Below are 14,284 nucleotides of genomic sequence, written 5' to 3' on the forward strand. Positions count from 1 at the left end.
TTATGTTTAAATTACGGATTAACATTTATTAAGAATTTTTTTTAATAATAATTGATCTCCGCAAAGAAATGCCTATTTCGGCGTTGATCACAAAAAAAAAAGGTTATTCTGGGCTAGGAAGGGTCGATTTATCATGACAATATCGATTCTCTCTCTCTTTAAAATGTGTTTGCTATTACTTCAGCTTGCGGTTTGAAGGAAGGTACACACGATCCATCATTAGTGGGTTAGGCAAGAGCGGTGATTGGATTGGTGTTTTAATAGGCTTATAATAAAAAGAGCACCCTCATCGAAGAGTGCATGTGCATTAGTAGCAGTCCGCAGTATTTGCAGTAATAATGCATGACGTCATCATGGCAAACTATATACGATACTAATATCTTCAAGATGATTGATTTAGAAACTTAATTAATTTTTTCAGTAATTTCTATTTAGAAACTAGAGCAGCTTAATGTAAGACAAATTGAAACTTGAGTTACATTTTCGTATGTTAACAGAAGGAAACGATTTCCGGTAAAGTTAGTTCATTACGGATACCATTCTCCCTCTTGTATCCTTCTCAACTCATGCAACCTCCCTACCTATCACTTTAACTGCTATTCTATTTACGCAAGTGCTCTCCTTAGGCTCCGCCTGGGGCATCTAAGTCTCATGCGGCTTCCTGTGCTACTCTCTGATTAACAGCAAGCTCTCAGTAAGTCCAGTTTCTTGGGGAGAAAAGACGTCTCCCCCCCCCCTCTCTCTCTCTCTCACACACACACACGCATATACACGAAGATCAATATTATACTGGTATTTAATGATATAATAGCTTCATTATTATCTCATTCCCTGTATTAAAAAAATGGATGTCAATAGCATTTTTTACACTTCTTATTTTTAAAAACCCCACCCCCCCCCCCCCCCACCCCCCCCCCCCCCCACCCCCCCCCCCCCCCACCCCCCCCCCCCCCCACCCCCCCCCCCCCCCACCCCCCCCCCCCCCCACCCCCCCCCCCCCCCACCCCCCCCCCCCCCCACCCCCCCCCCCCCCCACCCCCCCCCCCCCCCACCCCCCCCCCCCCCCACCCCCCCCCCCCCCCACCCCCCCCCCCCCCCACCCCCCCCCCCCCCCACCCCCCCCCCCCCCCACCCCCCCCCCCCCCCACCCCCCCCCCCCCCCACCCCCCCCCCCCCCCACCCCCCCCCCCCCCCACCCCCCCCCCCCCCCACCCCCCCCCCCCCCCACCCCCCCCCCCCCCCACCCCCCCCCCCCCCCACCCCCCCCCCCCCCCACCCCCCCCCCCCCCCACCCCCCCCCCCCCCCACCCCCCCCCCCCCCCACCCCCCCCCCCCCCCACCCCCCCCCCCCCCCACCCCCCCCCCCCCCCACCCCCCCCCCCCCCCAGTACGAGGCGACTAAAATGGGTACCGAGGGAGGGTAATGGATGGCAATGCTGTGGCCTATGAAGTTTTAACTGAGGCTCGACTATTGCTGTTACCCTCCTGCCATGATCAGAGCTTATAGCTCTATATTACTCTTCCCATACATTTTCTTTACAGATAACGGGGAATATGAAAAGCATTTTTGCTTCACCCATCTAGCCAAAAAAAAGCGTATTTTCATAAACGATATCCTAGGGAAAATGTGGTAACGATCTAGGTTGTAAAATATTAAATTTGGATCGAAGTTTCTGATGGATGAGCAAGCCGGGACCCAAGAAAATCAAATTCTAATAAAATGACGCAGAAACATCTCGTGCGTGTCACGAATCACCAGCGCAGCTAATTTTAAACTTCTATCAAAATTTGTTGCCACTTTTCAGTGGGACGTAACATCATTTCCAAAGATCACTAACAATTAACGTTCCTAACAAGTTTTATGCAAATTATGCTAATGGAATCTTCGTCAGCAGTCTGATACACAACGATCAATACTCATACTGCGAAAACATGCCGACAGCAGCGGAGGCGTCTAACTGAGAAACTCGAACCTGGTGAGCACCTTAATGTCACCTCTCACGCACTGCAAGCGTCACCATCAAATTACTTGAGAATATTCCCCTGCTTTCTCAAACTCATAAGTGTGGTAACGCCCTGTCAGAAACAGAAGAAGAAAGAAATGAAAAAAAAAAAAAAAAAAAAAAACCTTAGCAGGGAGTTGGATGATAGCGGCTTTTTTTTTTTTTATAGGAATGAACTTTGAGCCACAGAGAGTATGTAAGAGAATAATAGGTGGAGCTGCAATCGCTCCGGCTAATAACGGCCATTAAGTTAAAACTGATGGTTTGCACTCACTTGCAGGCCATTAATTGTGATTACACCGTTCATTAGTGATGTATTTAATTATTATACCGAGGTAATTTGCAGTTGTTGGTATATTTGTGGTAACTATACGTTCTGTGCCTCTGATAGAATGCATGAAGATATTGAAAACGGGACGCAGAGGTGAATGTGTTACACTGTTCGCTATATTTTCAACTAATGGCCTTAATCACTCTATTCTGCCCCAAGAAAATCGTTTAATTCTCCTAACAGATGTACTAGAAGTCATCTATTTGTTGTTGTCATTTGTAACTGAATCTGAGTTTACCGGTCTTGGACGGTGTGTGAACTTCTTTCGGTTGAAAATTGTCTTCAAAAACTCCGACAGATCGTCAGTTGAAAATTCATAATTGACGGATAGTAATACACTGGTATAGCGGCTTTTATTGTCTGAACGGTAATTCAGAATAAACTCTGATGGGTGGTTTCTGAACATGTTTTTAAATTGCAGTCTACCTCATACCTCATAACAGACCAAGAAAGTGTAATTTTTTTCTTTTCTAATTTTTTTTTTTTTTTTGCCAAATTTTTTGTATTTATTCTCCAATAATCAGAGGAATTGGGTTCCCCCAGTGTCCTTAGAGTGGCTGTTCAGTAAATGCATAATTCTCCAGTTGTCAAAGCAGTAGAAACGTCCGTAGAACCATCATAAATACTTGACGTGATTTGAAAACGATCCCTGATGTCCACTTTAGCAGCATATATCAGTGGTATTTAACGGATGTACAGAAGAGAGAGAGAGAGAGAGAGAGAGAGAGAGATGTTAAAAATGTATGTATCTTAGACGCAAAATGAACATTTTGTTTACGTAAGGTGTTACGGTCATTATACTCTAGTTTAGTTACAAATTCATTTCTTGTTGAGTATTACTGACATTACAAAATGCTTAATTTTCCATTTGTTGGATAAATCGATGAAAGGAAGGTTTAAAAAAAATAAAATAAAATAACAGCACATGGAAAGAAGAAATAATCAATACAACACATCAGTACAGTGGCATGAAAACAGGTATCTACATAGCTATGAACTTATGTGGGCTGTTAAGAAAACAATAAAATGTACTTGGTAGGGAAAAAATACTAGGTAGAGGCGTTTTCGGGGAAAACTTAAAAAGATACGCTGACAAAAAAAAAAAAAAAAAAAAAAATAGAAAAAAGTCACTAGTCTACATAGTAAGTAGAGCATGTAGCTCTGCTCCAGTTGGCGTACCGTTATTTTTTTTTTCCCTTCAGATATCTTTCAAAAGTCTTTTCTACATAAATGCATTAATAATATTTTTATAATTATATACGAAGGTGTATATGACTGTGCGGAAAAGTTCAAAATTATATTGTATTACGTTTTTATTTACGAGAACAAGTGTAGTTGAGAACACTGCATAGGACGGTACTCGAACTCTACAATCCTAACAATCAGCCAGTGATTGGTGCATTTGAAAGAGCCAATAACAGAAGAAACACTTCTATGATTGGTTGCAGACAAACACAGTAGACTCAAGTGTAGCTGGGAAGCAAAAATGTACTAATTAAGGCCATGAGCCACTTAAATTGGTTATTTTAAATGTGTGTGTTCTTCGGCTGGTTTATCAATTTTGGGGTAGTCTTTGGGACAGTCAGGAAAGTCAAATTAATTATTTTTTTAGGGATTAGAATTGCACTTATTACATTGAAAATAAATTTTTTTAAATACAAAACGCACCTTTCTATACGAATGTCCTACTGACTGACGGTGTTAAAGAAGAATAAAAAAGCTCACTTACTTTTCTGTGTTCACAATTTTGGTGTCAACCTCCGTGATTAATTTTCGGGGTCATTTTTAAGTCCATGAGTATCGCGTGTGCTCTTCCAGATAGATATGCGATGGAACTAGACGTGTGTATCTCGGACTGTTGCATTCACTTAATACTATAAACCGGATAACAAGTTTGGCATATCAAAATAATCAAAGCAGTTGGCAGAATTTAATTGTCGAATGTTCTATGACTGAGCTGCAAGCCCCAAATTGGAATATAAATTCATGAAACTCAAAGGCTAAGCTGTCATTTACAGTTTTCCATAGAGTGTCTAATTGATCTGTATTACGCCACTCATTCCAGAATCTTTGAGCAAATAGTTAATCTTGCGTGCCTAATTTGCATCGCTCTCTTTCGGTATTTTTGATCTTCTCTTTCATCTTTCTCTTCCTTTACTAACTGCATTCTCTCTGCAGTCTGCTTCCTGAACTAAAGATTTAGTTCTGCAGATCACGAGGCCATCGTTCGCCTAAGAAATGATTTTCCCATCGAATGAATCATCCGAAAGCATTAGACTATCGGCAACATTTTCTATGAGGACGAAAATAGCTTGACTGCTTTTAAGCTGATAACGAAGTCATGCACTTTGTGTTGAAAAGGAGTTTTAAATTGTCTATTACGTCTCATTAGCAAACTCTTATACTGAAACAAGATGCTAGTGCAAGTCAAATGCAGTAGTGACATCTAGTGGACAAAAACGGAACTACTCCCTTGTCGGGAGACTGAAATGTTCATTTTTTTTTTTTTTTTCCCCCATGGTTTACCAAAACAAATTTCTAATAGCGTATCATATTGCTCTATGCACTCAGTGGTTCGTAGTTATTTGAGTATCACTGTCCACATAATTATTAACTTCAAAGCATGAGAGATCGCGAGTTAGGAGTGGGGTAGTTACAGAAATCAATTCAATTCAGGGAAGTACAGTTTTGATGTAGGGATAATTTTTTTAGGGGGAGAAGGGGAGAAGAGGTGAATAACAAACTGCTTCCTGTGGCTTCTGTAAGACAGCTGAGACCATAATGAGACAAAAAATCACCAGAGCAACTTTCACTGGCAGCTTCACAGCTACTTGAAGAAGTAGCAGGTGGTCTTAGGTTACGTGCAATTAACTCAACAGTGTAAGAAACTCTTCTCCTGAGTATGAGAACGAGAGAACGGTTTGCGCTGTGTCGACCAATGATGCCGAAATTGGTTTAGCATTGAGTGCCAAGGAGGCCCGAACTGCAAACGACATTAAACAGGAGAAGCGGTTACTTTTTTGCTTGTTTTTATTGGACTTAAAAGACGTCCACAAAACTAGTTTAATTAGGTTTAAATTTAAAACTAGTTAAACTAGCTTTTTTTCGTTTTTGTTTAACTCTTTTTGGTTTTAAACTTAAAACTATTAAAATTTCAAAGCAGTTTTGTTTTTAAATTGAAAAATATTTTTAAATTTAAAACTTGAATTTAAATTAAAAATAAATATGGATAAAATTAGTATTTATTTACTGAATAATTTATAATTAGCTATTAATATTACTTTTTCAGTAAAACGGGCTTTATGTCACTTCTCTTTGTTTTGACCGATTTAGACTTATTAAGAGTGGACAGATAGTTTGCAATTGTCTAACTATATTAATTCAGTGGACGGATTATGATCAATTGATTAAAGACAGTGTCGTCGGTTGAGGATAAAAAGGAAGTCAATACAACAAAGGAAGCAATTCTGTGAAAGAGAAACACACCAAACATTTACAAGGAATTAAAGATATTAAATGACATAAAATATAAAACAAGCTACAATACAGAAGTCACCAACGGCCTCTTTGTAATTGAAATTGGACGAAATTAATGCAGGATCTAAACATGATGAAGTCCTCTGCTATTCGCAGGTGATGAGTAGACTTGAATTTCCGTGCTGTATGTACGGCATTCAAGAATTTTTAGGACTTTTCAAATGAAGGTGAGTTTATCAGTTCCATATGGAGAAGGCGGTGTTTTCCGTACTGGATGCTCGAGCTTTTACTCTCGTAAAATGAATAAAAAAAAACAGGTCAGAAAACACAAGAAATTTACACGCATATTACGTTTCAAATAGTAGCCATACATTCTGTCGTAAATCATCATAGTCCATTTTAGAGCCTCCCTAGCTCAGTCAGTATAGATGAAGCCTTTCGGTCGGAAAGACCCCCCCCTGGGTTTGATTCCCGTCAGTGACACGAAAAGTGTTTAGCAAAGTTTCTCAGAACTACTCAAGAGAGTCGAAGGCATTTCGTGTTGTTCTTATTTTATCTGTAGAAGTTGTGGCTAAACAAGAAAGCTTTCTTATTATTCGTGACACCTCCAAGCAGACCGAAGATTCATCGCGGGAGGACACCCACTGTACAACTCTCCGTCTCCACCACTACACCGATCTTTTACTACCAATCAACTACATCAACGCCATCTACCGCCCACCACCAACAACAAGTATCTGTAAATGGCGTGTGTTCTGAAGGGCCGATTTGTCTGTATGCGGGAATGAAAAACCCGAGTTTCCGGCCGAAAAAAACCCTGCTACCTTCGTGTGAGATCGGCTAACTCACCTTCAGTTGAAAAAGTCCATTTAAAGATTCCTCCCATCATGACGAGAATCGAACTTAGGCCTTTTCTAATCGAAGGGCGCAACGTACCGTCGTTCTTCCAATTGAGTTACGGAGGCGCAGTTTTATTGCGAAGTCTTGATGATCTACAACCAGAAAATGTAGTACGAAGAATGCATGTCTGCGCACCATTTCTCACATTCATCTCGAATCTAGAGATCCTCACCAACTGCCAAAATTTTACGATTATCTCAAAGCCAATTTCACCTCCGAAAGTAGATCAGTCGGAATAACCGTTGAAATTGGCCACCCATCGATACACCTTTCGACTCCTAAATCCCTTTGTAATTTTGTCTTTGGGTGCGATTATGGATGAAAGCCATAATGAGAACACGATATAATTTTCTCGTCCCGATTTCAGACGATGATGGTCATACAGAGGCCAGTCATAACAAAAGAATATTGCTATACGCACTTGCTTATTATTATTTTATTTTTTTTTTAATGCGAAGAAATATACTTAAGATCTGCGTGGTTAGCCTAGTGGCTATCGCTTCGCAACGATATGCTGGGGAAGGAGTGTCCCAGGTTCGATTTCCGTCGATGACGTGAGGAGCTGAAGGATCTTTCTCAGCCATAGCCAAGTTAGCCGGTCTTGGGCATGGACAGCAGGGTTTTTTCTGCCAATTTATCTGGGGGTTTTCATCCCACAAGCAGGCAAACCGGCCCCGTGAACACACAGGCTACAGTCATAGGATATAGTACGGCAAGGAAGGCAACGAAAAACCACCTTGCTCATAATCATTTCCCTAGATGGTGGCGTATATATATAGCTGCCCCTAAACAGCCGACAGGCTATAACCACAACAACAATATATTTAACCTTAGCAACTGAAATTGGATTTATACTGCCAACACACTGACGAACCTGATGCAATAGATGACATGTCCCCCCTCTATCAAAAATTAATATTATTTTAATATTACATTTTTTCAGATATTTTTGTCCTCCATTTATTTTCAAATAACTATTTACATCATCATCATCATGCGTATCAAGGATTTAGGCCTAGCATGGCCTGTTCCGGCCTTAGACGCCATCGCTGAATCGTTTAAGAGGACGTCCTGGTTTTCTTTTTCCTAATGGCTTCTACTTTAAGGCTTGTTTTCGTAATCTTTCTGTTTTCATTCTTTGAACGTGTTCCATCCATCTATGTTTATATTTTTTAATTTTTTCAATTACTGGTTCTTGGTTTAATTCTTTCATAATTTCTTCGTTTCTTTTGTGATCGAATAGGGTATACTTTGCAGTTTTTCTCATAAACTTCATTTCAGCTGTTATTAATCTTTGTCTTTTTGTTTTATTGTCCAGATTTCGCTTCCATGCATCAAGACTGGTAGGGCTAATGTATTGTATACTTTTAGCCTGGTTGGTTTTGGAACTAGGTTTGGTTTAAATATAGAGTTAATTACACCTGTTATTTTTAAATATTTTGCAATTTTTACGTTTATATCTTTTTCATTTTCATATGTGATCATACATCCTAGGTAGTTAAATGAATTCACCTGTTCTAAGATCTTGTTATCTATTACTATTTTAGTTCTTGCTGGATCTTGTCCTTTAAAAGCCATAGTTTTTATTTTTCTGTTGATATTATCATACCATAATCTTTGGATATCTCATTTAGATCTAAAATAGCTTTCTGTAAGTTATCTTCAGAATTTATAAATATTATTTGACGTCGGCAAAGAGGAGAGTGTTTAAGTTAACTGTCGGAGAAAGTTTAATTCCTTGATGTAAATTTTTATTCCATTTTATTATTATTTCATTTAAGTAGATATTAAAAAGAGTTGCTGAGAGGGGACATCCCTGTCGGACCCCTTGGTTTATCTCTCTCGTATATGATAGCTCGTGATTTAATATTATTTAATATTTGATTATTTTCATATATACTTGTGATAGCTTTTAGGATATTATTTGTATTTGTCTTTCTTTTAATATGTTAAATAATATGTTTCTTTTAACTTTGTCAAATGCTTTTTCAAAGTCAATAAATGCATTATGTGTTTCTAAATTATATTCTCTTCTTTTCTCTATTATTAATTTTAGGCAGAAGGCTGGGTCTATACATGATCGTCCTTTTCTAAACCCATTCTGTACTTCTAAAATAAAGTTTTCGGAATATTTCATTAGTTTGCTATTTGAGATTCTGCTATATATTTTGTAACAGGAATTTAGTATACTGATACCGCTATAGTTTTTAGGGTCATCTCTATTACCTTTTTTAAAGATAGGAATCACAATTGCTTTTTTTTTTCATTCTATTGGGGGAATACCAGTTGAGTAAATTTTATTTAAAAATAATAAGAGTCTTTCTTTGAATCTTGTTCCTGCGTATTTATATAGTTCTGAACCTAGCTTATCTTCTCCAGGTGATTTTCCATTTCTTGTTTCTTTCAGGCTGATTTCTAATTCTTCTTTAGTTATTTCCTTTTCATTTTCGTTAATTGTTTGCCAGTTGTCTTTTTTAAAATATTTCTCTGTCCACAGTTCTGTATAGAAATTTAGAAATTCTTCTAATTTCAATTCGGTGTTTAATTTTAAGTTTTCTTTGGTATCTGCATGTAAGAGTTTCAAAATCTTATATACATTGGGTCTTATTTTATATGAATTATGTTCTAACTTAGAAACAACTTTGTTCCATGATTCTCTATGTCTTTTTCTGACTTCTCTTTTAGCAATGGCTCTTATTCTTTTATATTCTATTTCATCTTCTGATCTTTTACTGCTTAACCATTTGTGATAGGCTTCTTTTTTCTTTTTTGATAATTTCTTTGATTGTATCATCCAAGATCTTTAGTTTTTTCATTTTATTGAATTTGTTGGTCTTTCCTAAGTTTTCATTTGCTGCTGCATTTAGTATCGTTTTTATATTAAGCCATTCTATTTGTATTTCTTCATTTTGTTTTATTTTATCTAGATACTGGTTAATTCTTCATGTAGTCATTGTACATTTGTGTCATTCAATCGTCTAGTTTTATAAACAAATGTTTCGATTTTTCTTTCTGTTCTTGTTACTTGTAGCCATTTAGGTGGTAATTTTAATTTTATTTTAACTAGGAAGTGGTCACTGCTTATTCCATATCCTCTGTGAACTCTAACATCTAACGAAAACTTTGATGTCTTTTCATTTAATATAAAATAATCTAATATTGATTTCTATCCTCTTGCTGCCCAAGTATATTTATGTATGTCTTTATGTTTATAGAAGGAATTCATTATTTTTAGGTTATTATAAACTACAAAGTCAATCAATTTTTTACCATTCCTGTTTAGAGTATGTTCTCCATGCATTCCTGTATTATTATTCATTTTCGTGTTTCCAAATCTTACATTTAAGCCTCCTGCTAAAATCACGTAATCATTTTTATTTATTTTATTTTATTATAATAAAATAACTATTTACTTCATGATTAATATTTGCTTTTTGGCGCCAACTTATATATTACTATTATAACTATATATATTACTTCAATACACTAGATAAGATTGTTAGCCTATTGTTAGATTGTTAAATTTAACAATTGTTATCCTACCATTTAACAGTTGTTAACAGTAATAGGCTAACAATTGTTAAATCTTCGTTAGCCTGATATTAAACAAATATTAAAGATATATGTTCAGTGTGCACTTCGTAGGCAAAATTAACAATAAGTTAACAAGATCTGACAATAATTCAACAACAGGCTTACCATAGGAATCGTTAGCCTATTACTGTTAACAACAATATAGTTATTGTTAAATTCAACGATCTCACAATAGGCTAACATGATTTAAAAATAGATTAACGATTGTTTAACTATTTTTCTCCTATTATTACTGTATTTATAATTGTGACATAAGCTTATTGTTAAATAGACTCGTTATTAAATAAATAGGTTCACAATTGTTGAAATCAACCATTTAACAATAGGGTAATGAGATTCAAAAATAGCGTAAACCCATTGTTAAATTCTGAATTGTTTACAAAGCCTATTTTTATTTGCTAAATATAACTAGGTTAGAATTTTGCATTGCGTGTAACGAATCTATTTTGAATTTTATGATGGGCTGGCTGCACGCCATACATAATATTGGTTCCTTATTTCGTGCAGGGATCGGATTGTAAATTGTCGGCACATGCTTGCCAGTCTTGGAGCACTTTTATTTCTCTGCAGTGAGTTAGAGCAATACCGTAAAATGGAAAACGCAAATAAGGAAAAAATCAAGAAAACAAAAAGGAGGGAGAAAAAACAACTAACAAAGTATTGTTGAGTCTAGATTCGATTCCTTAAGTTGGTAGGATCATTCTCAATGAAGCAGAAATGAATTTTGTACAATGTTTGTGGGAAAAACTGATATCCTCACCCAGGGGATCTTCAGATATCATTTCTACGTATCCCGAGGAAGTCAAGATGTTTGTTCACAGATGATGCTGACGAACCTTTCGTTGAAGGTGAGTGATCCGTAAAGATCAGATAAACAGATTAGATAACAGAGCTTTTTACTCTGCCAGTTCCAACCCGCAAAAGAGCATCGGCAATCTACAGACAGAAAAATAATCGCAACGACTTTGCAATTATTGACGAACGCACCGTAACTTTCCTATCGATAGGGGACATAACGACAATAGCAACATGCCCTTATCCTGGCCAATCAACTGGGATATTCCACTACCCAGAATCGGCCGTTAACAATGTATCAGTGGCGGCTAGTAAGAATTTATAATGGTGAGGTTGTAGCAATAAAAGTAAAAAGAAATCAATATGGATTGAAAAATTCTATCATTAATGAAACTAAAATATAACAGAATTTAACAATATTTAACAGAATTCTTCTTTCTGTTGATTTCTACAAAGATATCAATTAAATGCTAGTAAATGCACAACATCTACCTACGATAACGACCTTAATTTGTGTTGTTTGTGTGCGTGTAGTAGCAACGTATCTTGGGCTGCAATGCTACCAGCCAAACTGCACGTAAATCACGAGTTACCCCACTAGGTAGCGGTTTGGTGCGATCTGCACTGAATGCAGCTCCAGCGTCGAGTATGCTAGCCAGTACCGATACAAGCCCGCACAGCACATTGACTATCGCAAAATACAACTACTGCTACAAAATTAATTATATAAAATAACATCGAGCGGTATTGTATTACAAACAAAAAAATAACGGTTTTTAGATAAAGATATAAAAATTTAAGAAATTTAAGAAGATAATAAAACGGGAACTTTCATTTTATACAGGAGGGGCTGCAGCCTTTATGGACGAGCCGCCACTGTAATGTATGCTTGATATTTGAAGGCTGGGCTGGTAATAGCGTTGATCTAACCAAGACAGGGATTAATATCATCGTCCATATTAGGAGCTTCATTCGCCTGTTAGAGAAGTTAAATTACAAGTAGAATTATTACCGAAAAGTGATGTTTTAATTATTATATTTCTATCAACGATTTAATCTTTCTTCTCATTATATTTCTTTACTCCAACTAATTCTTGGGTGCTGTCAATTACAGTTTAAGATTATAAAACACTGATATTTAACAAGAAATGCTGAATACGCATGTAGTAGTCACGTGTCCCTTCAAGAATTCAGCGTCCGTCATTTTTTACAAGCACCAAAAGAACAACAGACAACTCTTCGCCAGCTACTTCCTCATTTGGTTATCCCGAAGAAACCGGCCGTTCCTAATGCGCAGCATTCAATTTTTTCCTTCTTTGTTTCTTCTTCTTCTTATGGCAGTTCGCTAAGTACCAACACCGTTTTTATTTGGACATTGTGGCCGCCTAGTTGATGCGCTCCAAACGGTAAGACTTTTGACGGCTCCGATGTAGCAAGAAGCAATCTCAATCAGACACTTGATTCGAAGATTAATTTGGCTCTTCGAGATTGAGTTGTAATCCCACGGTGCACTTCATAATTAACTTCTTGCTTCGGTTAGAGCAGTGAATCAGACGACGTTAGGATGAGTTTAGTAATTTACAAAATGAAAAACTCGCCATAACTAACAAGATTACTTCCATAAAAGCTAAAAACATCATTACTTCACATACATCCGCTTTCTATTTGGCTATTTCTGGATTTTTCAGGTTCCCTTTACTTTTTGATAGGTAGTATATACGTTGATTAATAGTTATGCATGGCTCGCTGTTGCTTTTCTGACAGTTTTCATTAAGCCTTCCCAACAGGCCACAGATCATGCCTATCATCTAGTATGGGTGATCATCGATCACATTGGACAGCCAGGTAGTTTTTCTGATGTTTTACCTACTTACTATGTGTGTGTGTGTGTGTGTGTGTGTGTTGTATATTTAATGAGACTTGCTTACTCATCTTTTTTTAAAGTCTGCCTTTAAACATAATGATGAAGGTAGTTACAGTTACAAACTTCGCTAATAGCTTTGCGATGTGGAAAGTGATTTAAAAAGAAAAAAAAATTGGAAATCTATAACTTGTATCTGTAACCTAAAACTAGATCATTATCTGCAGGTAATAAATATGAAGTTCCAGAGCAAAACTTCTAAAAATATCCCCCTTATATTTAATAACAATACGCTGTTTTGTTTTACAACAGTCATTATTCATTTTGTATATTTTTAAATGTACCCAATATTAGTTGCCTGTAAACGACAATTGCCTTTTATTTTCTTTTTTGTATTTTTATTATTGTAGGTGACGTCATTGAATTTATTGATTGTTGTGAATCATTGTTTCAAGTTATTATATGTGTCAGAAACTAGTAGACATATTCCATTGTTGTATCCAATTAATTTCAGTGCCATTTCTTTACGTTTTAATGTCATTTTCATTATAATTGCAGCGTTTTTTGTTTCAATTATCAACCTTTCTAAACATTACATTTATTTTATAAAAAATACAATCTTTTTTCTTTGTGACTAAGTTGCATTAGAATATTTCAATTCAGCAAAAAAATCTAGACAATGTTCCGAGACAGTTTTACAGAGCTAGGAAATTTAATTATGCACATAATTTAAAGCAAGGCGAGTTAGTATTTTACTGTTACTGGAATTCTCTCTCTCTTTGTAAGGATAATTAATATAAACTTCATTTAGCTCATTTGCTAAACTGCAGGAAATTCAACGTATTACGTGAACCGACATATAAATTACAATTGGAGATCCTAAAGGATTTAATAAGGTGTGAAAATGGGGGGTAAAAGAGGACATTTAGAGCCTGTGACAATCGTTAGAAGAGCTGTGATATTTAAACGCTTGCAAGGAAATAACGGAGTTCCATTTTCTGCATTTTAATTAAGGCAAACGACCCAGTGAAATGCCATTTCATTAAGGAAAGAGCTCGGTGGAAGGCTATAAGTATACCTGCGTCCCTTCTGAGTAAAAGTGCAAATCAAGAACTCACTCAGAAAGAACTACTTAGGGAGTTTTCGCGTTAGATGCTTTCTAAGAAATAGATTAACTGGAAAGACTTAATTCCAGATAAAATGTAAAGACAAATGCATCTGGAGTTAGCTTTAAAAATAAATAAAAAGAGAACATTTATTTTTTGCTAATGCTGTTATTATTATTGTTGTTACTAATATTAATTAGTTACTGTTGTTGTTGTT

The 14,284-nt window shown here is 36.7% G+C and overlaps 1 long non-coding RNA gene across 1 annotated transcript in view; it reads right to left on the reverse strand.

Annotated features, from left to right (window-relative positions):
• The window catches only part of LOC150100890 (uncharacterized), a 108,609-nt gene extending 103,954 nt beyond the window's left edge, over nt 1-4,655 (reverse strand). The window contains exon 1 of the long non-coding RNA XR_016549183.1: nt 4,064-4,655. This is a non-coding gene — a long non-coding RNA (uncharacterized LOC150100890). The remainder of the gene's footprint in view (nt 1-4,063) is intronic.
• Between the last annotated feature and the right edge of the window lie 9,629 nt (nt 4,656-14,284).

Source organism: Typopeltis vanoorti, chromosome 12 (genome assembly GCF_054136105.1).
Source record: "Typopeltis vanoorti isolate ZY-2024b chromosome 12, IOZ_Tvanoo_1.0, whole genome shotgun sequence".
Classification (NCBI taxonomy): Eukaryota; Metazoa; Arthropoda; class Arachnida; order Uropygi; family Thelyphonidae; genus Typopeltis; species Typopeltis vanoorti.